The sequence below is a fragment of the Erythrolamprus reginae genome, chromosome 3, assembly GCF_031021105.1.
Source record: "Erythrolamprus reginae isolate rEryReg1 chromosome 3, rEryReg1.hap1, whole genome shotgun sequence".
Lineage (NCBI taxonomy): Eukaryota > Metazoa > Chordata > Lepidosauria > Squamata > Dipsadidae > Erythrolamprus > Erythrolamprus reginae.
This window is the reverse complement of record NC_091952.1, coordinates 103785555-103810889: the sequence shown is the minus strand read 5'-3', so window position 1 is coordinate 103810889 and position 25335 is coordinate 103785555. Positions and strand designations below refer to the sequence as shown.

General features: G+C 40.9%; 1 protein-coding gene across 1 annotated transcript in view; it reads right to left on the bottom strand.

Annotated features, from left to right (window-relative positions):
* The window catches only part of PLA2G4A (phospholipase A2 group IVA), a 106879-nt gene extending 83071 nt beyond the window's left edge, over positions 1–23808 (bottom strand). The window contains exon 1 of the mRNA XM_070749008.1: positions 23667–23808. The gene's annotated coding sequence lies outside the window, so the exon portion shown is untranslated. The remainder of the gene's footprint in view (positions 1–23666) is intronic.
* Between the last annotated feature and the right edge of the window lie 1527 nt (positions 23809–25335).

Sequence of the window (25335 nt, the reverse complement as noted above, 5' to 3'; positions counted from 1 at the left end):
CCATTATCTTCCTCGGAGACCTCAACCTACCACACATCAACTGGTCCTTAAATGAATGCTGCACGGAACCCATCCATTCTACTATATATAATACCGTCACCCAACTGGGACATGACCAACTAGTAACTAAAAATACCAGACTTGATAACTGTCTGGATCTCATCTTCTGTAACAGCAAAAGTACAATATATGGCTTACAAATAACAGAACCATTTTCCAACAGCGACCACAGCATGATAAACTTCAGTCTCAACTTAAGCCACACTATGAACCACCAAAATAATACAACACCAAAATTCAATTTCAAAAAAGCGAACTACGAACTCATTGAAGCCCACCTCTCAACATTAAACTGGAAAACTCTATTCTCTGAATGCTACACTACTGATGACCTCTACAACACATTCCTACTCGAAATGAAAATTATCATCAGACTTCATGTACCTCTAACATGTACCATAAACAAAAAAAATAACCTCCCCATCTCAATAAGAAAATTACAAACAAGAAAAAAATCTCTCTGGAGGAAAAACAAAAAAGGACAAGTTTCCAACTTCAAAAGCCGATATAAAAGCATTTGCAATCAAATAAAAGCAGAATGCCTTAACTACTACAGCAAACAAGAGGAAAACCTCCTACGCACCAAATCTAATAGAGCTTTCTACAACTTTGTCAACAATAAACTCAAAGACTCTAGACCAATCCCACCTCTCAAAGGACCCAACAACAAAGAATACCATGATGATTCATCCAAAGCCAACCTCTTCAACTCTTTCTTTGGCTCTGTCTTTGTTAACAGCAATGGCTCATCCCCCAATTTCATCAATCGCACCTCAAACTCCCTCAATGATTTAACCCAAGTAGACTTCACTGAAGACCAAGTTGAAAAAGCATTACGTGACCTTAAACCTTCTCTATCAGTTGGACCAGATGGTCTATGTGCATACTTTCTAAAAAAGCTCTCTTCTGCCATAGCTGAACCACTAAGCATAATTTTTGAAAAATCCTTCAGAACCAGCACACTTCCTAAGCTATGGTCGAAAGCAATGGTCATCCCCATCTTCAAAAAAGGAGACCCCTCTCTTGTAGATAACTACAGACCAATTTCACTATGCTGCGTCCCATGCAAAGTCATGGAATCAATTATAAACAAATCAATTACTCTCCATTTAGAAACTAATAATTTGCTCTCTAATAAACAATTTGGTTTCAGAAAAAAACTATCCTGCAACCTGCAGCTCCTCCACTGCAAAAATATATGGACAACTCATCTAGATCAAGGGAAATCTACAGATGCAATTTATATTGACTTCTGCAAAGCCTTTGATTCAGTGGTCCATGACAAACTACTCCTAAAACTCAAATCCTATGGCATCTCAGGATCCCTCCACAGCTGGATTACAGCATTCCTATCAAACAGACAACAAGTGGTCAAAATAGGAAGCACCATATCCACCCCCGTCCCAGTTAAAAGCGGTGTTCCCCAAGGTAGTGTACTGGGACCAACGCTCTTCATTCTCTACATCAATGACCTTTGCGATTACATCACAAGCAACTGTGTCCTCTTTGCCGATGATGTAAAACTCTTCAACACCACCGATAACACAACTACTCTCCAAAAAGACCTTGACGCTGTTTCTGAGTGGTCTAACACATGGCAACTCCAAATCTCAACTAGCAAATGCTCTGTCCTACACATTGGGAAGAAGAACCTGAACTCCAAATACGAACTGAATAATCAAATTATCACAGATAATCCCCACTCGGTTAAAGACCTTGGTATACTAATAACAAAAGATTTAAGTGCCAAAGCCCACTGCAACATTATAGCCAAGAAGGCTTCAAGAGTTGTAAACCTAATCCTACGTAGCTTCTGCTCTGGCAATCTCACACTACTTACCGGAGCTTACAAAACTTTTGCCAGACCCATCCTCGAATACAGCTCATCTGTTTGGAACCCATATCGCATCTCAGACATTAACACCCTTGAAAATGTCCAAAGATACTTCACCAGAAGAGCCCTTCACTCCTCCACTCGAAATAGAATACCCTATGAGACTAGACTTTCAATCCTGGGCCTAGAAAGTTTAGAACTAAGACGCCTTAAACAAGATCTAAGTATTGCCCACAAGATCATATGCTGCAACGTCCTGCCTGTCGGTGACTACTTCAGCTTCAACCACAACAACACAAGAGCACACAATAGATTTAAACTTAATATTAACCGCTCCAAACTTGACAGTAAAAAATATGACTTCAGTAACCGAGTTGTCGAAGCGTGGAACTCATTACCGGACTCCATAGTGTCATCCCCAAACCCCCAACACTTTACCCTTAGATTATCTACGGTTGACCTATCCAGATTCCTAAGAGGTCAGTAAGGGGCGAGTACAAGTGCACTAGAGTGCCTTCCGTCCCCTGTCCTATTGCTCTCCTATATCTCCTATATACCTTTCCTCTATTCCTATATCTCTTCTTCTATTCCTTCATTGATATATTCTATTCCTATATCTTCTTTTCTATTATTTCTTAGATATATTTTACTATGAGTATCTCCTCTATAACCTTCATCATGTATTTTACTATGTGTATATTGATATATACCCACTAAAACCCTCATTGTGTATTGGACTTTTATATCCTTTCTTTATATATAATAACTCATGTCTATCCTCTTCAATATGTATTGTGCATTGGACAAAATAAATAAATAAATAAATAAATAAAATAAATTAAAGAATGTTTTATGCTCCTTTGAAGGGACTTTGATCACATAGCTGCAATCTTACCAAGCTCAGCAGAAGTCAACATATATTTAATAAAGATCTCATTTTTGTTGTCTGCCTTAAAAATTATTTCCAAAAATAGGCAAGTGAAGTTCCATACACCTGAAAGATAACTTGTATACTTGTTGCATTGAAATTGTTGGATCAGTAATAAAATTTCTAGGCCTACTTTTAGCTTTGACAAAAAAACAAACAAACCCTCAGTTAAAGTTACCCGACTACATTTTTTTAAAGAATGAGAGCTATGCAGTCAAACTGGTCGTGCAAGACATGAATGCCAATTTGAAGTGATAACCATTTAACAATGTCAAAAATAATTCAAGGTTTCTCATATCACATTAGACAGGGCATTACACAATTAAAGTCCTGCAGCAAATAGGTAAATGCACTTCCCCGAAAAATGATATGTTGAAATATATGATCTGATTAGATATTTCAATAGATACCTCTATTTATTAAGTTATACCTTCCCTCCTTTCAGACATAAATAATGCAGCAAGTTGAAAAGATGTAAGATCCATTTGAAGAATTGAAGAATACATGGATTTTTATAGTTTTATGTACTGAAATTATAGGTCTTTTAGGCTAAATGTACTTCTTTTTTGGATTGAATGTGCAATGCCTCCATTTGCATTTGACCCTCAGTTTCCCATCTGGTAATTACAAATCAGGTAGAATACAATATTTTATTTTTATTTATTTTTTAAATTTATATGCCATCCCTCTCACCCATAAAATAATTCAGGATGGTTACAAAATGGTACGAAGATAAATATAAAAACAGTTAAAATTTAAAAACTGAAATAAAAACTAAAACGAAGGGGATGGATGGCATGGGAGTGAGCTCTTCTTTCTTAACCCATCAATCAATTCCAGTGAAGGGCACCCCCATCAGGGTACCAAACCAGATGGCAAAACCAGGTTTTGGAGACAGATCTCAACAGGGCAAGGGACCACAGTGAAAAAAGGCTCTTCTCCTTGAGAGATTGATTTTATTTGAATGCCGCCCCTCTCCGCAGATTCGGGGCGGCTAACAACAATAGTAAAACAGCATATAACAAATCTAATGTTTAATAATTAAAAAACCCTTATTAAAACCAAACATACATACACACAAACATACCATGCATAAATTGTATAGGCCTAGGGGGAAAGGGATATCTCAATTCCCCCCTGCCTGACGACAGAGGTGGGTTTTAAGGAGCTTACGAAAGGCAAGGAGGGTGCGGGCAGTCCTGATCTCTGGGGGGAGCTGGCTCCAGAGGGTCAGGGCTGCCACAGAGAAGGATCTTCCCCTGGGTCCTGCCATACGACATTGTTTAGTTGACGGGACCCAGAGCAGGCCGACTCTGTGGGACCTAACCGGTCCCTGGGATTCGTGCGGCAGAAGGCGGTCCCGGAGATATTCTGGTCCGATGCCATGAAGGGCTTTATAGGTCATAACCAACACTTTGAATAGTGACCGGAAACTGATCGGAAACCAATGCAGACTGCGGAGTGTGGTGTAACATGGGAAGCCCATGATTGCTCTCGCAGCTGCATTTTGCACGATCTGAAGTTTCCGAACACTTTTCAAAGGTAGCCCCATGTAGAGAGCGTTACAGTGGTCGAGCCTCGAGGTGATAAGGGCATGAGTGACTGTGAGCAGTGACTCCCGGTCCAAATATGGCCGCAACTGGTGCACCAGGCGAACCTGGGCAAATGCCCCCCTCGCCACAGCTGAAAGATGTTTCTCTAATGTGAGCTGTGGATCGAGGAGGACCCTCTCTGAGGGGGTCAATGGTCCCCCCCCCAGGGTGATGGACGGACAGATGGAATTGTCCTTGGGAGGCAAAGCCCACAGCCACTCCGTCTTATCAGGGTTGAGTTTGAGTCTGCTGACACCCATCCAGACCCTAACAGCCTCCAGGCACCGGCACATCACATCCACTGCTTCATTGACTGGACATGGGGTGGAGATGTACAACTGGGTATCATCCGCATACTGATGATACCTCACCCCATGCCCTTGGATGATCTCTCCCAGCGGTTTCATGTAGATGTTAAATAGCAGAGGGGAGAGGACCGACCCCTGAGGCACCCCACAAGGGAGAAGCCTAGAGGTCGACCTCTGACCCCCCACTAACACCGACTGCAACCGACCGGAGAGGTAGGAGGAGAACCACTGAAGAACAGTGCCTTCTACTCCCAACCCCTCCAGCCGGCACAGAAGGATACCATGGTCGATGGTATCGAAAGCTGCTGAGAGGTCGAGAAGCATCAGGACAGGGGATAAACCCCTGTCCCGGGCCCACCAGAGATCATCCATCAACGCGACCAAAGCAGTTCCTGTGCTGTAACCGGGCCTGAATCCTGAATGTTGAGGGCCTAGATAATCGGCTTCTTCCAAGGACCGCTGGAGCGCGACCACCTTCTCAACAACCTTCCCCATAAAGGGAAGATTGGAGACTGGCCTATAGTTGTTAAGAATGACTGGGTCCAGGGAAAGCTTCTTGAGGCGGGGTCACACAAGTGCCTCCTTATAGGGATCCGGAAAGGACCCCCCCCCTCAGAGAAGCATTTACAATCTCCTGGACTCAGCTCTGTGTCACCTCCCTGCTGGCCGAGACCAGCCAGGAGGGACATGGATCCAGTAAACAGGTGGCAGAACTCACAGCTCCAATGGCCTTGTCCACTTTATCAGGTGTCACCTGATCAAACTCTTCCCAGAGAGGTGGACAAGTACAGGCCCCAGTCACATCGACTGACTCATTGTCAGTCGACTCTGTTATCCAATCAGAGTTGAAGTCCGCCCGGATCCGAGCTATTTTATCAGTGAAAAACGTGTTAAAATCCTCGGCACTACTCTGTAAGGGCTCCCCAACTCCCCTGTGGTTAAGAAGGAAGCGGGTCACCCTAAACAGAGCGGCCGGGTGGGATTCCGCTGATGCAATCAAGGCAGCATGATACACGCATCTTGCCGCCTTGAGTGCCACTTTTTAAGTCTTAATATGAGCTCTTACAAGTGTTCGATCGGACTTACTCTTCCTCCATCGCTTCTCTAGACGTCTCTTCTGGCATTTCAACTCCTGGAGCTCCTCGTTGAACCATGGAGGTCTACGGGGTCTAGTGCCGCGGAGAGGTCGCAATGGCGCAATCCGGTCAAGAGCCTCCGCTGCAGCCTTATTCCAGGCCTCAGCAAGAGAGTCTGCTGAACTGTGGACGAGTGCATCTGGAATAACCCCAAGCGCCCTCTGAAAGCCCCCTGGGTCCATCAGGCGTCTGGTCGAGTGAATTGATCATATTGGGGAGATACCTTGAATTCATCTGGTAATGGGCTTTAAAGCTAATAACCAACACCCTGAATTGGATTTTAAAACAAGCTGGTAACTAAGCTGTTGCATTCTGTACCAGCTGTAGTTTCTACTTAAGAACTTAATTTGTTCCATGACCAGGTTCTTAAGTAGAAACGTTCTTAAATAGAAGTAATTTTTTCCCATAGGAATCAATGTAAAAGCAAATAATGAGTGCAAACCCATTAGGAAAGAAATAAAAGCTCAGAATTTGGGTGGGAGGAGGAGGAAGAAGAGGAGGAGAAGGAGAGTCGCTGCTGAAGAAAGAAGATGAGGTGAGGGGAATCAAAAAAATAAAAAACTTTAAGGCTTAAAAAAAAGAGGGACTCTGAGGCAGCAAGGAGGAGTACGCGCCTCCAATACACTGCCTCCCATACACCAGCTGCTACTGCTGCTACCTGCTGCCTCTTCATTCCCATGCTGAAGGGCTCCTCTCTCCTCTCGCTTGCTAGTTGGCGCCTTTTCTTCACTGTGATGATTCCTCAGCTACCCAGAGCAAAGGGAGCGTTTCTTTTCTTTGGGTGCTGGCAGGTTTATTCCCTCTCCAAGCACCCAGAGAAAGAAAAATGCTTCATTCGCTCTAGACTGCCTAAGCCTCCTTAAGCGGCACTGAAAGGCTCCTCTGGCAGCCCAGAAAAGCCCAAGATGGCCGGGATTAAAGGGGGAATGGCAGGAAACTGGCAAGGTCTTCACGCTACTCTCAAATTTCTTGGGAAATTTTTCGGGTTCTTAAGTAGAAAATGATTCTTAAGAAGAAGCAAAAAAATCTTGAACATCTGGTTCTTTTCTAGAAAAGTTCTTAAATAGAGGCGTTCTTAAGTAGAGGTATCACTGTATAGCCACATCTACAAATAGCATAGATGTTAGGCAAAGGGCATCAGTTAGACAACAAATACTAATTCAAATTGACTTTAAGGGTAGTTTGGAAAATATTAATTTTCGTATATAAACCATTAGAAGACATTATACTAAAAAAAAAAAAGGACTACTGAACTGGCAAAAGTGAAAAAGATGATACACTATTTGGCTCCCTATAATCATTCAACAGCTCCTGACACTGGAAATTGCTACCCTGATTTCTCCCAAAATAAGACATCCCCTGATAATAAGCCTATGCACTTTTGAGTGCATTGCAATAAGGCCAAGTGCTTATTTCAGGGTTCAAAAAAATGTAAGACATGATTCTTATTTTCAGGGAAACAGGGTACTGAAAAAAAGCCATGCCCTAGAATACTACTTAACAGCTGTTTGGTCCCACCTTATTCTGACAAATCAGAATCAAATCTTTTATGAAAACCTATTCCCAAACTCCGAAACAAGAAAGGAAATTGGAACACTCAATGTACGGATTATTTAGAACGGCTTAAGTCATTAGTCTTTTTGCAATGAAATACAGCAACAAAGCTGTATAGCAATTCTAAATTTGGGAAGTGAAGGGTTCCCACCCTTTCCACAGATTCTGAATTTCAACCTCCAAGTTGAAATATTCTTATACTTTTTAGGGGAGAAACCGTTGGCATGTAATCTTAATGTACAGTATTTTGGAGTACTGTATAAGATACACAACTCCCCCCCGCCTAAAAGAGGCTGAAAAGGTGGTGCGTCTTATACTCCGAATGTAGCTTTTTCGAAGCTCTTTTTTCCAGCCCCAACAAGATTGCTAACAATCTTCCCCGCATGCAACAAAATAAGCCAGCAAAGAGAAAGTATTTTTTCCCCAGCTCTTAACTAGGGGATAAAATGATGTGCTGAAGCTCACCAGACTAAGGACGCTAGCCAGATGAATACCTGGTAGGTAGATTTTTTCACCCCGTTTTCACCTGCATAACTAAGGTGCGTTTTATATTCCAATCCATTTTATATTCTGAAAAATACAGTAATCCATTAAATAATACAGTGATCAATGTTGGATCACCCAACAGATATGAATTATCCCAAAAATTCTAAATAAGGGACATGCTAAATAAAATGACTTCAGGACCAAGAATTGGGCAACTACAGGCCAAAATGGTGAATTTTAGGCCCGGCTTTATTACTACATAATAAACATACTATGTTTAGCAACTAGTATCTTTAACATCTGTTTGCAACATTTTTAATATGTTATGGCACCTTTCAAGAAGTACATATATTAAAATATAAACACACTTCCAGCAAATTAGTTATGCAACTGCAATATCCCAATAAGGAAACTTGCATCATAAGCTATCTAGTAATTAGCAAGGAAATTGTACTCTATAGAAGAAAGTGATCACTGGAGGTAATAGTTAGGATTAATCAGAATTCATGGGCTCAATTTCCCTACTATCACACTGACAGGAAGGTTAGATAGAATAATCTCTTGATTTCCATGAGGACAGTCCACAGTTAATTACTACCACATGGTTATCCAAGTTGTGGAAGGCTGAATTTTTAGTAACTCTGCAAAAGGGACTCTCAATGTTTATGAATAAATATACACAGAATTGTATTGCTCATGCCTATGCACAAGAATCTAGTCAACTACAGCAGGGGTCCCCAACCGCCGGTCCGTGGACCAGTACCGGGCCGCAAGGCATGTTGCACCGGTCCGCGGAGTCAGCAGCTGCTGTGGAGCCGGCGAGTGCCAAGCTGTTTCCTGTCTCTTTCCCCTCGCGTTCACTCAGGACTGCCGTTTCCCTCGGGCTGAGAAAACCTTTACTTGCTTGCTTACTTTCTTCCTTTCCTGTCTTTCTTCTCTTGTCGAAAGTGGTCTATTTCCTCCTTGCGAAGCCCTCGCAAAGCCCTTGCTCTGCCTGCAGCTCAAACGGAAAGGCTTTGGCATTGTGCAGCTCTTTTTTTGCTAGGCTCCCCCACCCTATTCCCTGGGTCCTGGGTGGGAGCGAAGCCAGTGGTGTGCGTGTGACCATGAAACCCCCACCACCAGCTCCGGTAATTTTGGAAGGATTCCTTGCTGCAAGAAAATTACCGGATCTGGTGGTGGGCACTCCAAGCAGGCAGCGATCACAAAGGAAGGTGACTGTGTCCATGGAGGCACCTCCCCCTCCTCTGGGATTCCTTGCTGGAATCCCAGCCGGAGCGGGCGGTGGCGGGGGGGTGTCCTCTGAATCTGCTGAAAGGCAAACGGCGGTCCCGAGTGAACGCGATGGGAAAGAGACAGGAAACCGCCCCTTCCTACACTTCCTCCCTCTGTCACCTCGGTTCCCCCGCAAAATTAAAAAGGGGGGAGGGAAGAGAGACAATGGAATGATAAGCTATACCCTCATGCTTAATCCCGCCCAAAACCACACCCCTTTCCGCCCCCACCGGGCCATAGAAAAATTGTCTTGCTGAAACTGGTCCCTGGTGGAAAAAAGGTTGGGGACCACTGAACTACAGTAATGGGAAGCACTAAATTGGCTCCAGATATAAGTCAACAAAATTCAAGGGGTGGTGTTGGATTTGGAACATTTGTGGATGTAGCATTTCTAGGCTGAATCCTCTCTTAACTCAGCCACAGTCTCTTTTCCAACGGATTGGAAAGTTAACAGAACTGTGCAGGATTCCTTTCCTCCACTGAACATCTCATTCAAGCCAGCAACTCATTCTTCTTTATTGAATTAAATCACTACAGTGATAGGACACTGAACAGCACTTTTCAAATAGTCTTTAACCAAAATACATCAATGCAACACCAATTGAGATCCTTTATGGGAATCTTGATACGTAAATGCATATTTTATAAAGTGATCAAAATAGCATGACCAATGAAATTTGATTGCTTTACATTTTAATTAAACTTTATTTATTTTTATTTTTGGAGAAAATATCTGGCATCAGAAACAATTGCCAAACCCTACATTAAACCATTTACAGATGACATGGTGGCTGTTCATTCCTGCTGAACACAAGCTAGACTGAGCATGCCCAGTCTAACAAAGAAGACTAGGGGTAACATGAAAGCAGTCTTCCAATATTTGAGGGGCTGTCACAGAGAACAGGGGTCAACTATTCTCCAAAGCACATGAGGGTTGGACAAAAAGTAAAAGATGGAAGCTTATCAAAGAGAGAAGCAATCCAGAACTAAGGAGAACTTTCCTAACAGTTAGAACAATTAATGGCTTGTCTCCAAAGGTTTTAAGTGTCCCATTACTCGAAGTTTTTAAGAAAAGATTGGACACAATTTGTCAAGAATGGTATAGCATCCATCAAGTCCAGTGATGGCGAACCTTTTTTCCCTCGGGTGCCAAAAAAACCTGTGCACACTCTATTGTGCCTGTGTGAGTGCCCACACCCATTATGAATGCCTGGGGAGGGTGAAAATTGCCTCCTGCCCCCCTGCAGGCCCTCTGGAGGCCAGAAACAGCCCGTTTCTCAATTTCTGGTGGGCCTGGTGCGCCCATTTTTCACCCTCCCCAGGTTCCAGAGGCTTCCCTGGAGCCTGGGAAGGGCAAAAATGCCCTCCCCATCCCCCCGGAGGCCCTCCAGAAGCTGAAAATGCCCTTAAATGTATAAGACACACCCGTTTTTTGACGCATCTTTTTGAGGTTAAAAGGTGCATTTTATACACCCAAAAATACGGTAATACTGAAAAATGATAATTTGTGACTATTTACTATTGGGTTTGAAACTGGAGGCAATGCAATATCAGAGGATTGGGTAATGAAAACCATACAATAATTTCTTACAATGGACAAGATGGCGATGAAGGTCACTTTCAACTCTTAGTTTATGATTCTAGGAAATGAGTAATTTAAGGTTTGTGGTGCTGGTAACAACAACCATTTGTAAGAATTCTCACAAACTATTAAAACCATGTGTGTTCATTGGTCATAAGCATTCCTTGTGTGACAGTTAATTCTCAAACTGTCAGAGGAATGTAGTAAAAATATCAAAGCTATCCTTTGCCAAGCCAAGAAACATGAAGTGTCCTGTCCCTCCCAAGAGGGAGGGACACTGATTTGGCTATAAATTGCAATCCTTTCATAATAGCTTTCCCACAATTAGAATAGAATAGGGAGTAATAGAATAAAATTCTTTATTGGCCAAGAATAATAGAATAAAATTCTTTATTGGCCAAGTGTGATTGGACACACAAGGAATTTGTCTTTGGTGCATATGCTCTCAGTGTACATAAAAGAAAAGATACATTTGTCAAGAATCATGAGGTGCAACACAATGGTTTTCATAGAGTCAAATAAGCAATGAGGAAGCAATCAATATTAATAAAAATCTTAAGGATACAAGCAACACGTTACAGTCATAAGTGGGAGGAAATGGGTGATAGGAATGATGAGAAAAAACTAGTAGTAATAGTGCAGACTTAGTAAACAGTTTGACAGCATTGGGTGAATTATTGGGGCTATTGGGGCATTGGGGCTGTGCAGTGATCTGTAGCGACGTTTTGAGGGTAGTAGTTGAATTAAACTACTTATCAACATTTCCTGGATATTCATAGGTCTGCTTAACTAGTTCCAAGCTTGACCATTAATTACAATAAATCATTACTCTTGCTAAAATGCAAGAAAACTTAATTTGAAGTTTATCAACCAAATGTCTTATCAAGGCGTTGACCAATAAACAGAGCGATCGATACCAGCTTCTTCTACTGCAGAGGTTCCTAACTCCCAGTCTGTGGGCGGTGGCATGTCCACCTAAACAAGTGAATACCCATCCGCAGAATGCAGGCAGCACACGAAACTATGTCCCCTCCAGTCCATGGAAAAATGTCTCTCCATAGAACTGCTCCCTGTGCCCAAAAGGTTGAGGACTGCTGTTCTACTGTAAGGAGCAAATAGTGCAAGAACAGGGCCAACTCCACCAGACCTAGAAAGGAGACTGGTTTCCTGGCTAGAAAGCAGGATGGAATTCCAAAAAGACTTCAAACTTTTATCCCTCAATACAAGTTTTGCATCTCTTTGAGATGGGCAGAACTTTTTATAGAATATTCCAAGATAGAATTCATATTTGGACTTTTGACCAGGGAAACTGCCAGATGAACAATTCCACTTCTGGAACATTATCTTATTCTAAGAATTGTGCTATTGTTATGGCAACACTCCAACAAAAATAATTGTTATTCTTCCTAAGATAAGCAGGAATATATTTACAGCCAAGTCTGGGTAGCATTTTGGAGTTTCTTTTGCATATAATGTAAATATTTATTACTGGAGAACAAAAGCCTTATCAAAACCGTAGAGTTCAAAGGATCCTTACATCAGTAACAATGCTTGCATGTCATACTTAAACTTAACTGATAGCACTTTTATTAACATTGATTTCTTTCCCAGCCTACCAGCTGCTATTTATTTATTAATTTTGTTATGTGCCGTTAGCATACAATTTAAATCTAACATAAAAAGAATTTCTGGACACAACTAATTAGGAAATTAAAATCATGTTTTTTCAAATGAAAAACAAAACATTGTTACTTATACTGATTGGGGGAAAGGACTCGTTTTTGTCTAACTTGTAGAGTTAAGTTTGATATATCAACACTCACCAGGTAGTCTATTTGAAGACACTTAAATTCCATTTTATGCATATGCCCTTGACAAACTTTCTCAACACATGGACCATTAAATAAACTTTGGGGAAATTTGGGAAGTCTCCAAGTTAACAAATGTCTTTTCCCAATGTTATCTTCTTCAAGAGCATGATAATGATTATAATTTATTAAATTATAATCCCCCGGAGAGCTGCACTGCCCCAACCCTCGTAGCCTTCCGGAAAGCCATAAAAAGCTGGCTTTGCCAGCAGGCCTGGGGCCATTGAGCAATAACATCAAGCTCTGACTAAGAAGAAATGAGCAATTTTATTTTCAGGGTTTTTAACTGGTTTTTAATTGTTCTTAATTGTACGCTGCCCAGAGTCCAGAAGGAGTTGGGCGGCTTAAATATCAAACAAACAAGCGCTATTCTGGGAACTATATTTTTCTGTAAATATGATAATAGTTGTAGTTTCCCAAACTCCCAATTGAAGTCTTTTTAAAATGTGTCCTGTAGTAACAAAATTAAATCAAAAATTAGAGAAGGATATTTCACCTAGAATACTATATAGGTAGTCCTTGACTTACGACCTCAGTTGAGACCCAAATACTATACTTAAGCAAGAACTTCTACTGCTTACAAGGTAGTTGTTAAGTGAGTTCACATCCTTTTTTGCCACTGTTAAATGAGTAGCTACAGTTGTTAAGAGAATCAGGCAGTCATTCTCTCATTGAGCATTGCAAATGGTGATCACATGACTCTGGGATGCTACCACCATTATAGATGTGAATTGGTTGCCAAGCACCCCAATTTTCATCACATGGGGATGCTGCAACAGTTTTAAGTGTGAGGAGTCACTTTGAAAGCCTATACTTTTTTTAGTATCATTGTAGCTTAGAACCAGGGGTGAAATGCTCCAGGTTTGCTGGTGCTTATCGGTCGTCGGACAGCCAGTTGTGAAGGGAGTGCAGGCTCCGCCCATCCACTTGGATACCGTCATTTGGGTTCTTTTACCTTCTGTGCTTTGTGCATGCACAGAGGGTAAAAGAACCCAAATGGTGACGTCCAGGTGGGTGGGTGGTGCCTCATGCTCCCTTCGTGACTAGCTCTCCGATGACCAATAGGCACAAGCAAACCGGGAGCATTTCACCCCTACTTAGAACGGTTGAGGATTACCTGTATGTCTATATACAGTGTTCCCTCGATTTTCGCGGGTTCGAACTTCGCAAAAAGCCTATACCACGGTTTTTCAAAAATATTAATTAAAAAATACTTTGTGGTTTTTCCCCCCTATACTACGGATTTTCCTGCCCAATGACGTCATATGTCATCGCCAAACTTTCATCCACCTTTAATAATTTTTTAAAAAAATAAACTTTAATAAATAAACATGGTGAGTAATAATCTAAATGGTTGCTAAGAGAATGGGAAATTGTAATTTAGGGGTTTAAAGTGTTAAGGGAAGGCTTGTGACACTGTTCATAGCCAAAAATAGTGTATTTACTTCCGCATCTCTACTTCGCGGAAATTCGACTTTCGCGGGCAGTCTCGGAACGCATCCCCCGCGAAAATCGAGGGAACACTGTATATCCTCATTAGATGTATATCATCATTAGGTGCACTGCATTGAAAGGGCTAGACTTTATTAGATAGATGATAGGTACATAGGTAGATAGGTAGATAGACAGACATAGATAATATACTGTATATTATATACATAAATATATATCATATTGTTCAAATAATAAAGTCTCACACTTTCAATGCAGAGCTTCTAATGATGAAATATATATTTAGACATTGGAGTGAAATTACAACATAATGGGATTTTCCCGTTACAACATAACGGGATTTTCTCCTAGTTAATAGCTTTATTACAAGAACCAAACTGCTTGTAATGATGAGCTTGGCCTATGGCACAATAACTTATTCATTATAACAACATCTGTTATTCAGCTACAGTAAATTACCATTGAGGTTTACAAAAAGTAACCCTTTTAATATAGATCTAATGTTGTGTGTACATTATTGTATTGTAAATTTTCAGATTAGGCTTTTTAAATGTATCTGTATGCAATTTGAAATACGAATATAATTTGTTTGCAGCTGTATTTTGTTATAATTACACTTGTTTATTAAATCAAAGATAAACTAGCCATTTAACAATAACATTTAACTGTTTATTCCCACACGAGATCTGTCCAGCCCACCTTCAATGCCTCTCTTATCTCATGTTCATTTTTCTTGACCATTAAATGATCCAATTCTTGTAAAGAACTTAAGCTTGCAATAAATCTTTATATTCATTTGAACTACTTGAATTTCCCGATTTCCACTGCACTTGCCATTGTTCAGATTTATGGCTGAAGTCCTAGAATAGATTCTCTAATTACTGGGTGGTACCTCCTAGGGAATTTATAAACCGGTGGGAGAGCTTGTTCCTTTAATCTCTGCCACCGCAAATCAATTAGAATCAGCTTTGAACCAATTTAGTTGTGGCCAGGGTGTTACCATTATCTATTACACAGCCCTATTTGAGTATATTTACTTTGAGGCTTAAAAGGAAAAATAATTTGATAAAAGTTGAGAATCTGGAAAAATCTATTCTAATATCAAGAGTTCTTTGTTTTTTGTTTTTAAAAAGTATTAACAATGTTGAGAGGAGCGAATACTCTACCTTACTTTTTTTCCAGGAAAAATGTTTACACAAGGAAATTTTGAAAGATTCTTGCTTAATACTTCGCTTTATCTTTCACTATTTCAAGGTAGCACTCAAGTATTGGGTCATACAATTTGATATAAAAAGAATTTCGAAGTGGAAGTGCAGTTCCCAAGACTTCTGGGTACTAACCTACCCAGACTTCATGCTCTGGTGAATCCAGAGCAATAGATTAGTAATCCATATAAATTGAGCATAACCAAACAGTTAAAGGTAAGAGTGGGTTGAAATAAACTTTTAAGAGGTAACTTGCACTTTATCAAATTTACTTAATAGTGTATATTCAAAAAACAGAATAACAGAATTGAAAGGGACCTTGAAGGTCTTCTACTCCAATCCTCTGCTCAGATAGGAAATCCTATACCATTTCAGGTAAATGGTTGTCTAATCTCTTCTTTAAAAACTCTAGTGTTGGAACACCCATAACTTCTGATAGCAAGACCTTAGTTTCAAGTTTCAAGTTTAATTGGATTTGTATGACACCCCTCTCCCAGGACTCGGGACAGCTGACAGCATATAAAAGAGACAGTAGTAAGCAATCCAATTAATATATATAAAAAACAATCCTTAAAAATTCTAATTTTAAAAAAACTTCCATTAACATAGGTTAATTGTTCTGCTTTCATAGGTTAATTGTTCTGTTAGGAAACTTATCCTTTGTTCTAGACTGCTTCTCTCCTTGATTAGTTTCCATCCATTGCTTCTTGTTCTACTCTCAGGTGCTAGGGAAAATAGGTTGACCCTCTCTTCTTTTTGGCAGCCCCTTAAATTTGGGGCGCTGCTTTTATGTCACCTCTATTCCTTCTTTTTTTTAAACTAAACACACCCAATTCCTGCAACATGCTTTATTCTCCAGTCCCCTAATCATTTTTAACGCTGTTCTCTGTACTCTTTCTAGAGTCTCAACATCTTTTTTATATTGTGGTGACCAAAACTGGATGCAATATTTCAATTGTGATCTTACCAAGGCATTACAAAGTTATACTAACACTTCATGTGACCTTGATTCTATTCATTTGTTAATGCAACCTAGGACTGAGTTGGCTTTTTTGATAGCTGCCTCACACTGCTGGCTCATATTTAAATGATTGTCTACTAGGACTGCAAGATCCCTCTTACAGTTACCACTATTGAGCCAGGAATCACCTATACTATACCTGTGCATTTGTTTTTTCTTGTCTAAAGGTAGATCCTTGCTTTTCTCTACATTGAATTTCCTTTTTTTAGATAGGGCCCAGTGTTCAAGTATAAATTTATTCTTGTCAGCTTGGCATCATCTGAAAATTTGACCTAAATCATTGATGAAAATATTGAAGAGTACTAAGCCTATGCCACTGCATAATCCTCTATGCAGTTCCATTGAGAATTACAGATTCATCTTTAAATCTCTCTCGTAACTACAGGAGCATTAACAGTTCTTTGATTCCATCATTCCCAAGATATAAACAGGCTTATCCTTCTATGTATATTTTCTCCCTCTATCCCAATGCTCACTACAGGAAATTTTTGTTAAGGCAAGAAGAATTTATATATTATTGTATGAATCTACTACAACATACCAGCCCTTCTTTGATAAGGAACATAGCTATACTTGCCATTCTTTAAAACAACTATTGTTCTACTTGCCATTGTATAAAAGAACAGTCTCCTCTAAGCAAGATAATCATCCTGTCTCTTGGACAATAAATCACATAAGATGAATGAACATTTTCTCAAGAAATTAGTTACCTAAATCTGAACTAGCAGTAGAGAGAGATCAGGTAGCTGTAAGTATCTGTAGGGTGTGACCTCAACCCTTCTTATATTAAGCTTAAACTCACAACCACAAATATTATTTCTAAGAGCAACTGTCAGCCACTAAAAAAAAAAAATCACTTCTGGTTTAAGCCAGTCAAGGAAGGACTATTTGAAAGGAAGAATCAATAGACAGGAAGAAAGTTACATTCTTCCTAACTTTATACACTAAATTTTGTTTTCTAGTACAGTGATACCTTGTCTTAGGAACATAATTGGTTCCAGGAGGAGGTTTGTAAGGTGAAACGTTCATAAGATGAAACAATGTTTCCCATAGGAATCAATAGAAAAGCGATTAATGCGTGCAAGCCCAAAATTCACCCCTTTTGCCAGCCGAAGCGCCCATTTTTGCACTGGTGGGATTCCCCTGAGGCTCCCCTCCTTGGAAAACCCCACCTCCAGACTTCCACGTTTTTGCGATGCTTCAGGGGAAGCCCAGCAGGGGAAGCCCACCAGCGTGAAAACGGGTGCTTCGCTGGCAACGGAAGTCCAAAGGTGGGGTTTCCCAGTGAGGGAAGCCTCAGCAAAATCGCAGCATTGCCAGCCGAAGTGCCCATTTTCCCGCTGGTGGGCTTCCCCTGCTGGGCTTCCCCTGCAGCATCGCAAAATCCGGAGGTGGGGTTTCCCAGGGAGGGGAGCCTCAGGGAAATCCCACCAGCATGAAAACGGGCGCTTTGGCTGGCAACGGAAGTCCAGAGGCTGGGCATCCCAGTGGCGGCGGCAGGTTCATGCGGTGAAAATAGTTTGAAAGAAGAGGCAAAAAAATTTTAAACCCCGGGTTCGTATCTCAAAAAGTTTGTATGACGAGGCGTTCGTAAGACGAGGTATCACTGTACTATATCCGTACCCACATTATATTTTTTACTGCATGGACAACATGAATGCAGTTCTATGGCTGTGGGATAAATACTACTCACAATCACTGCTTGAGTGAGTGATTATATATCATTTGTTGTCTAGACAAGCTATTTTTGAGCAAAACATCATAAAACATCACTTGTATTGTAAATTAAAGAAAATCTCAGAGGAAGCATTAGCAAGCTGCTTCCAAATTGGTGCCAAAAAAGCTGTGTCTATTCCAACTGCCAAGCTTTGTTGAGAGACATATTGTATGCAATACTCATGCAAACTGATCATTGCCCCGGCTTTGCAATACCTGCTGAGGGGAAAAAAAACAAAGCAAAGAGACCTTCCCAACTTCCATTAAATTCTAAAACAGAAAACAATATAGTGGTGGCTTCTACCTTTCTTGATCATTCTCTCTACCTGCAGGTGGGACCATGGTTACACACTGGTGAAAACTTAAGACAGCTGGGATAGTGCAGAATAGATTATTAGTCAAACAAGGGGCAGTTACTTCCTTCTGGCTTATCTGTAAATTTCTTTTGGATGTTGTCAAATTGAGCCTAACTAGCTCAACCATCCAGAACATTTAGTGAGAAAATGACTGAGAAGCAGCTCTATTTCATTCATTCCCTTTGAATTAAAACTAGTTCCTTGCAGTACATTTTCCCAAACGGATGGAGTTTAAAAGGGACGCAGATTGAGCAACCAAGAGGATGAATTACTAAAAACTATCCAATCTCTTTACTGAATAGTTTTGAGGACAGCAGTTTTCTGCCTAAAGCCATCACTACTTCCTCTGCCTCAACCTATAGGTTCTGCTTGCTTCTTGGAGCAATAAAGCATGCAAATAGAGAAAAGTTCATGCAAATAGAGGAAAGTTCTCTTTTCTTCAACATCTGGATTCTCACCTGATAGGCTGAACTGCTAGGGCAAAGGAATTAAGGAGAGTTGAGGACTTGAGCAGCAACTAGAGTGGTCAAGTGAAGAGGAGCTACTTTGTTCCTCCTCTTCTGAATTCCATCTCCCGGTAATCCAAAGCTGGGAAGTTTGCCTGTTGAATTCAAATCTTTATCTGCTTCATCCAGAGAGGCAGGATAAATAAAAGATAATTGCCTTCACAGTTTGCAACTTCCTCCTTCTTTCTCTTTGATACTGCAGCACAAGAGGATGGCATGGTAAAAGAAAACAATAGCCTGCTTCTGACCCTTTCCAATTAGACTATATGAAGGCTATACTTCAGAGAAATTTATCTATAGCCCACCTTTATTATTTTTATAAACGATTCCAAATGTCAAAATAATAATAATAATAATAATAATAATAATAATTTATTAGATTTGTATGCCGCCCCTCTCCGAAGACCTTTCTCCTCCTATCTTCCCCACAAAAAGGTAAGTTGTGTGACCAAGGTCACTCAGCTGGCTTTCATAGCCAAAACAGGATTAGAACTTACAATCTCTTTGTTATGTGTTATTGAGTGATGTATCACCCAATCACACACATAATAACCTTGGAAGTCCTAAATCCACAATGGTCAGAAAATTTGAAAAGCACAAAAAAGTTTTAAATAACATCTATTTTCTTATCCTTGCATACTAGATATTGCTTTCCCCAGTATACCATGAGTTTTAAGCAGTAAAATTCAGAAAATGAATAGAATAGAATAGAATTTTATTGGCCAAGTGTGATTGGACACACAAGGAATTTGTCTTGGTGCATTTGCTCTCAGCGTACATAAAAGAAAAAGATACATTTGTCAAGAATCATGGAGTACAATACTTAATGATTGTCATAGGGGTCAAATAAGCAATGAAGAAACAATCAATATTAATAAAAAATCTTAGGATACAAGCAACAAGTTACAGTCATACAGGAAGTGGGAGGAAAGAATGATAGGAATAATGAGAAAAACTAGTAGAAATAAAAGTGCAGATTTACTAAAAAGTCTGACAGTGTTGAGGGAATTATTTGTTTAGTAGAGTGATGGCATTCTGGAAAAAACTGTTCTTGTGTCTAGTTGTCTTGGTGTGCAGTTCTCTGTAGCGACGTTTTGAGGGTAGGAGTTAAAACAGTTTGTGTCCAGGATGCAAGGGATCACTAAATATTTTCCCCGCCCTCTTTTTGACTCATGCAGTATACAGGTCCTCAATGGAAGGCAGGTTGGCAGCGATTGTTTTTTTCTGCAGTTCTGATTATCCTCTGAAGTCTGTGACGGTCCTGTTGAGGTGCAGATGACAGACTCAATGATTCCTATGTCTGTATCAGCAGCTCCTTGGGCAGTTTGAGCTTCCTGAGCTGGCGCGGGAAGAACATTCTTTGTTGTGCTTTTTTGATGATGTTTTTGATGTATTGAGTATTGAGAGAAGAAGGAAGTATCTTTCTTGTTTGGGAGACTGCTCAAGTTTGATTTCTCCTCTGCACTCACAAACTGTTCTTCCTTCAAAATAAAAAGTCTGGATCCTGCAATAAAAGCTTAGAGCAGGGGTATCAAACTTGTGATGTCATGGTGGTGTCACATGGGATTTTGTGACTTTCCCCCCCTTCACTAAACTGGACATGGGCATGGGCGTGGCCAATACATGACCCATCCGGCCCGCAGGCAGTGAGTTTGACACCCTTACCTTAGGGAATACTGCACATTAACCAAGAGAGAAAAAAATAGACAGTATGCGCACACATTTCAACTCTGACCTTTTAAACCAGGGCAAGCAATGTGGTAATCCATAAATATCTTCTTTGATGTCTGTGAAACAGAATGTAAAGATTGGAAGGAATATTGAAAATCATCTAGATCAATTCCTTGTCCATCCATCCAGTGTTTGAACATCTTCTGTGAAAGATTCCCCCTCATCACCTGAGGCAGTCTGTCCATTGTTGAAAAACAATTACCATTTTTTAATGATGTTCTATCACCATTTACTGTCTTGCTCATCTTAACCTAGTGATCTATCTTCTGGAAAACCCAAACCAATTTTGCCCCATCTTCTGCATGATGGCCTCTTTCAGCCATTTTAAGACAGTTATTATTCATGACTACAGTCTTCTCATCTTCGTGCTAAACACAGCCAATGTAGGACTATCAGCTGGGAAGTTTTTAAGAGTCACAGAGTTTTCCCAGAAACTTTTCCACTGGAGGCAATTTCAAAGGCGTATGATGCACACTTTCTGCTTGCTATGCCCTGTGGTTTTCTCCTAGGTTGTTTTGTATAACTACAAAATAGGTAAGTGGGAAGCAGAACCAGCAGCTGTAGCCATTATTAGAAAAGAATGAAGCCTCACCTAGAAGTCTGCACAACAACCTAGTAGAAAAGTAAAAGTAAGAAGCTGGCTTGATGGAATGGTTCAGATATTGCAGTAGAAACTGGGAGAATGTGAGTTCTAGCCCAATGGTTCTCAAACTTGGCAATTTTAAGACTTGTGGACTTCAACTTCCAGAATTCTCCAGCCAGCATAACTGGTTGGAAAATTAGTTGCCAAGTTTGAGGACCCCTGTATCTAGCCCAATTTCAGAGCTGAAAGCTGGCTAGGGAACTTTAGGGCAGTATTTCTCAAATAGTGGGGTGGGCCCCCCCAGGGGGGCACAGAGCGATGCCAGAGGTGTATGGCCCTGGGGAATGTGTTCTTTTTGCTGCAGGAGTAGGGGGGGGGGGTTGCACAAACCATAGCATACAGCAAAGAGCAGAAGATATGAAGTGCAGATAACAAACCCTTAAGAGACACCATGGAAAAATATTTAACAGGGATGAAAAGAAAGGAGGAAAGAAACAGAGATAAACGTAAGTCTCCCAAAAGCTAAGATGAGGAAATATAACGAAGTGTACGTAGCGCTTGGCTTCACTGTGACTATGATGGGAGACAAGGAAAGACCGGTATGTTTACTGTGTCTAAAAATGTTGGCGATAATGTGCCGAATATTGCAATTGGGTCAGTGGAGAGTTGGGGGGGGGGGCGCAAAATGTTTACTTCTTCCTGGGGAGGGCGTAACAGAAAATAATTGAGAAACACTGCTTTAGGGGAATGGTTTGTTTGTTGTTGTTTTTCAGCCCAACCACTTCACAGGTTTGCTGTTGTAATGAAAATAGGAAACAGTATTATGATTACAGCATGTTGCCTTAAAAAATACAAATTAAAGTGAGATATAAATCTAACGAGCAGTCTGGGCTAGTGGTTAGGGCAGCAGGTTACAAACCAGAAGGTCATGTCAAAGGTGAGAGTTCATGCCTTTGGCATGAAGCCATTTAGATGACTTTGGGCCAATCACTTCCGCTCAGCCCTAGGAAGGGTGCAGAGGCAAATCACTTCTGAAAAATCTTTCCCAAAGAACTACAAAGCTTGTCTAGGCAGCCATCTGATGTCAAAACTGACTTAAAGGCATAAAAATAAGTCTAATCATACATTTCAACAATAACAACAACCTGGGGAAAGGAAAATACAGTAGAGAATTAACCTTTTGATTTTTTTTGTGTGTGTCTGGTTATGTCCATAATGTTGGCTTGTTTGAATGGACATGTGTATATGCTAATAGGTTTTTTGTTTTTTTAAATGTAATTCTCAATTTTAATTAATCATATCTCGATGTATACTGTTTTTATATGTTGTAAGCTGCCCCGAGTCTTCAGAGAGGGGCGGCATATAAATTTAATTAAAAATTATTATTATTATTATTATTATTATTATTATTATTATTATTATTATTATGTTAGAACACCCAAGACTTCCTTACCCAATTTCAAACCCTTCCTTCTTGTAGTATTAAGCATACTACAACCTACCTGATGTTTGACAGAATTGACAAAGACAGTGCAAGACTTGAATGCATTTGACTAAAATTTAACTCGCGCATTTCACACACTACTTTTGTATAATAACATATTAGGAGCAGTTTTATCAAAAATTAGAAAAGACAACCAAAAAAAAGTGTATCAGGGTAACAGATAAACTGGGGAAAAGAAATAAGTCCTCCACTAATCATGTTGATCCTTGAATAAGCAGGGGCAAATATCAACTAACCTACTTACTCAAAAATACATCAGTCCCATGCGTAATCTTATTAATACAGCCATCTGAGTTTATTCCCAGGTATGCGAATCTCTTAAAGATTTTAACCCCTCCGTTTGCATTTGAACATATTTACTATCTCGTCTAATAACATCCCAATGCTTCCGTTGGTTCCGCGTCTCCCGACCTCGACACTGCCAAATTGTCGGTTTCTACTCAGGGAAGCCCCGCCACAACCATCGGTCTCCCAAGACTATTTTTATTAAAAGCCCGCTCGATAGATGGAAGAACAGCTTTGCCAGGCACGCATTTCTTAGAAACAGAAATCCGTATCCCTCAGATCGTCAAACACGCGGGAAACATCCAAGCGCAGAGGATTGCTCTCGGTTCCGTAAAACTCACAATGTCACCACCCTCAGGCAACTTTTTTTTTTCCCCACCCGGTCAAAATATGCTACGCAAATACACGAACGTGTCGCAACTCCTGGTGCAAAATGCGCTCTTTCCCTTTCCCTTGCAATGTAACATCGCCCGTTCGCTTTTACGAACTTGCAGCAAGTTAACAAGACGGCACAGTCTGGGTTTTTTTAAGCCGGGGCAAAAAAAAAAGAAGCGCTTTTTCCTTGCTAAGCAAGAAGCAAACGGTTTATCTATCCCAGTAGCTAAGACGGTAACTCGTTCGTATTCCATTCTTTCCTCTCAATCATTCTCGCTTATAATGAAGCATGCTGAGCATATGGCTTACAAATGCGGTCGGTGCGCGTTAGGTGCCTCGAGGATGGCGCATCCCACGGTCCAACTAGATCGGATTCTCCTGTGGATTGTCCTCCGCCCACTCACACGTTCCTCTTTTTCGGCTCGGCTGGCCTGACTTTTCATTCGCAACCGGAGCCGAGTGGGCGGAGTTGTGGAGTCAGATGGTCCAGGGGTTTAAGGAGGTGCTCAAAGTTGAACTTCGCTTTGCTAACGTCACTCACGCGTGGAGTGACGGCCGGCGGTGGGCGAAGCGCACGTGGAGAGGGGCGGGAATCGGGATAGCGATCTGTGGAGACAGTTGCAAGGGGAAAACCCGGCCGCACGTATCTTCGCTCTGAAGTTTCTATTTCCCCTCCTCTGTAGTCAGTGGGATTAGCTTCTAGGTGAGCATTTGAAGGTACAACCTGTTGGTGCAATAAAAACATGGAGTGGGATTTCAGGCGGGAAAAAGTCCTGGGAAAAACGCCCCAGTCAGTGGTTGATCTCATTTACTTACTTACTCATGTTTCGCTTCCGCGTCGCGAAACCGACAGCTGAGGCTGTGCATAGGGTCATAGGTAACACCAGGTGGGCCAGATCTTGGATTACATTTTTCAGCATCTTGTATCTTTTCCACGCTGGTTGAAGGTCCAAGGTCCTTCTCTGGTATACGCCTATTGGAGGAAAAGGACTAAGGGAAACCAAAACCTCTATAGTAGGCAAGATTCAACTAAATATAGTGGGAAATGGGTTTTGGGACCAGAAAATAAAGCTATACATTAAAGAATAGACATTTTAAAAATTCAAATAATTCCTACAGTATTTTTGGTTTGGTTTGATTTAGTTTAGGGGGTCTTTTGTTTTTTTGCCTCAAGGGCTGGGGTGGGCCACTTCCCGGAGGGGGGTGCAGTGAGGTAGCAAAAATGGAGCTCCACCCCAGAGCACCCAATTTGCACTGAATGATGTTGAAAGAAAATGCAGGGCACCCTGAATAAGCCATGGCCACAGTGTGGTAGTAAAAAGTTTGGTAGACCTTCACTGCGCATGGGCAAATGGGGAGAGTGAAAAGAAAGGCACTGACCTGGGGTTTATCATATTAATGTTATTTAATGTGCTCTCCTTTTAAGAGCAAAGTTATCCATTCTATCTTCTGATATCTAGTTTAAAATGGAAGTGAGATGTTCATATTTCTGTGCATTTTTTTAATGTAGTTTTTTGAACACCTCTTATCATATTTCATTGACATCTGGGATAACTCCCTGCACTGAAGAGAATATATATTGTGGCCATTGTCTTGGGAAATGTTATTTAATGAGTATTCTTTCTGTAGTCTGCTCCTGGTCAGGAGCATGACTCCCAATGGCTACTGCTGAATTCATTTCTCCCACACTTCCCCCCCAACACACACACACCAATAGGAGGAAATTGCTAGAAATTCAATTGCTACATTGAATTATGTACAGTAGTACCTCGACTTACGAATTTAATTGGTGCGGGAAGGAGGCTCGTAAGTCGAAAAGCTCGTATGATGAAACATTGTTTCCCATAGGAATCAATGGGAAAGCGATTAATGCGTGCAAGCCCAAAAATCAGAAACCGGCCGCCACCACCGAAGGAGGCTTGAGCCTCCCGATCCTCCCCGCCCCTTTGCCATGCATGTCATCCTGCATGCAGGATGC